The sequence below is a fragment of the Diceros bicornis genome, chromosome 7 (assembly GCF_020826845.1).
Source record: "Diceros bicornis minor isolate mBicDic1 chromosome 7, mDicBic1.mat.cur, whole genome shotgun sequence".
Lineage (NCBI taxonomy): Eukaryota > Metazoa > Chordata > Mammalia > Perissodactyla > Rhinocerotidae > Diceros > Diceros bicornis.
Window position 1 is genome coordinate 65,223,476 of NC_080746.1, and position 2,982 is coordinate 65,226,457.

Genomic DNA, 2,982 nt, shown 5'->3' on the forward strand with positions numbered 1-2,982 from the left:
ATACCACATGTCTTTACCTAGTCAGCAGGTCCCTCAACGCATCTAACAATCTCATTTATCTTATAAATTTTGCATTTGTTTTTCACCTTATTCATATGTAGGACATGTGTTATATTGATGTATTGAGGGTTTCAGCTAAACATATACTGATGTAATGATAGTCCACCAGTTTGCAGATAATTGTCACGATATAGCAGAGAAGGCCACAAAGATTCAAGAGCCAACAGTCTCAAGAGATACGTATCAATTGCAAAAGTTGCAGTAATGCCAACTTTTGCATCTCTTGTGAAACTATTGATCTCACCCGCGTGATGAGAAATGAGTTGATATAGTCCTGGAAGGAGGTTAAAATTGGAAGAAGGTTGTGAAATGATCTACCATATTAACATTAATGATAGTCCATCATCACTAACCCAGTGTAATCACAAACAGCATTCTCACCACCATCACTACCACACCATTGTCACTTACCATCACATATACACAGATTTTACTGACTAGATTGCTTATTTCATCCAGGCATCAATGTTTGTTAACTAATGTGCCCCCAGAGCCACTATCATAGACTAGTAGATATAGAGAGAATCTAACAGTGGATTTTAGAGCTAGATTCCCAGGGTAAATAACGGCTTTAATATTTACGAAATATGCAATCTTGGACAAGATATTTAACCTCCTTTGTGTGCTTCAGTTCCCTGATCTGTAAAATCAGATAAGTAATGATAACTAACTCATAGAGGTGTAATGAGAATAAAATAGACTGTTATGTATAAAGTACTAATAACACCAACTTATATTTGTAAAATATTTATTACTTTGTAATTTCAAAGTATTTATGAAATATATAGAGTGTGTATTAAAAATAATTCAAGATTAAAGCAATATATAATTTGTCCTGTTTATATTTTCAATTTTTTTCTCCCTTCCTATGCTGTTGTTTCTTTAAGAATCTAGATCTATAGAACAAGTTCCTATGCAGAACCATGATAAGTATCATAAGGATGACATCGTTGCTAGGACACTGACTCCTCCTCAAGGCAGCAGAACTCAGCGAAGCAGGAGGCACTGGCCAATCCCCACAGTCTTTTTGATAGCGTTCTTGACTTCCTGGTTCCGAAGGCAGTAGATGAAGGCATTTAGCGTGGGTGTGAGGACTGCATACAGAGCTGAACTTAGTTTGTTGGAATTAAATGATGCAATAGCTCTGGGCTGAACATACATGAAAATCATGGCTGTGTAATAAATCATGACTACAGTGAGGTGGGATGCACAGGTAGAGAAGGCTTTCTTCCTTCCTTGGGTGCAGGGTATACACAGAATGGTAGAGACAATGTAGACATAAGAAAGGACAGTGGTAGTGAGAGGGAAGACAAGAATGATGATAGCAAAGGCAAAGTCCACTAACTCAGCTGCGGATGTGTCTTTGCAGGCCAGTTTGAGGTTTGGTGAGATGTCACAGAAAAAGTGGTTCATGACATTGGAACCACAGAAGGTGACGTGTGAAATGAAATAGACCTTGATGACAGAGACCATGAAACCAGTCATATAGGAGAATGCCACCAGCTATGCACTGTAACCTGTAGTCATGATGACTGGGTATCACAGAGGGTGGCAGACGGCCACATAGCGGTCATAGGCCATGGCTGCCAGAAGCACACACTCTGTGCAGGCAAGCGAGATAAAGAAGTAGAGCTGGGTCATGCAACCGGTGAAGGAAATGTGCCGTCTCTGCAGGAGGAATCCATCTAGCAACTTGGGGACTGTGACGGAGACATACCAGACCTCCAGGAAGGACAAGATACTCAGGAAATAGTACTTGGGCTTATGGAGTGAGCCAGTGACCCACACGGTGAGCATGATGACAAGATTCTCCACTGCCACCAGCAGGTAGACCACAAGAAAGAGGAAAAAGAGCAGGACTTGAAGCCATGAGGCAGTGGGGAAGCCCACCAGAATGAACACACTGACCAGAATTTTGTTTTTCTCCAGCATGGCTAAGAGCACTGAGAGGTATTGAAGTCTTCTATGACAGTACTCCAAACAATGAAGATGCCTATGGCACCAGACAAGAGACCAAAACAAGTTAGTAAATCAGTTTTTTCTGTGAATGAACTCATAAAATAACTTCTGTTAATATGGAGTCATCTTCTAACGTGAAGCACATATTTGCATCAAAGTCTTTTTGTTGTTTCTTTGTTTATTATGAAAGTCTCCCAGAATCAAAATGCACTCCCACCCCTGACTCTCACTCACCTAATGAAATCCTTGTATGTCGCTATCCGTGTCATTCCCAGCTCCTTTATCAATGAACATAGACTGATAGTCTCTCCCTTGCTGGTTCCAGACCTGTTTAATTAGAAACTCATTGCACAAAGATTTTTTCTTCCTGCCTGAATGGAAACAAAGTTTAATATTTGGGTGATCCATTTGCTGTAGTCCTTTGATCCAACACAGTTTCTTCAGAATAGAGTCTGGAAATTTAAAAATGACATAATCCTTTTTTTTTTTGTGAGGAAGATCAGCCCTGAGCTAACATCCATGTCAATCCTCCTCTTTTTGCTGAGGAAGACAAGCCCTGAGCTAACATCTATTGCCAATCCTCCTCGTTTTTTTCCACAAAGCCCCAGTAGATAGTTGCATGTCACAGTTGCATATCCTTCTAGCTGCTGTATGTGGGACACTGCCTCAGCATGGCCGGACAAGTGGTACGTCAGTGCACACCCAAGATCCGAACCCGGGCCGCCAGTAGCGGAGCGACATAATTCTTATAAAATTCCTAATGACTCTCCAATTGTTTTTTGATGAAAATGGGAATGTTTTTGGTATCACACATAGGAGGCACTTGATATGTTGAGCCTTACCTATTACTCCAGCCTAGTGTCTTGTTACCCTCTAAGTGGTATACCACGTTCAAGACATATTCTACTAGTTCCTGCTTCCCACACACACTATAATCACTCTTGCACTTGCATGTACCCTTTC

At 40.8% G+C, this 2,982-nt stretch overlaps 1 pseudogene; it reads right to left on the reverse strand.

Moving 5' to 3' along the window:
* Nucleotides 1-1,019: 1,019 nt before the first annotated feature.
* On the reverse strand, nt 1,020-2,006 carry LOC131408807 (olfactory receptor 6B9-like; annotated as a pseudogene).
* Between the last annotated feature and the right edge of the window lie 976 nt (nt 2,007-2,982).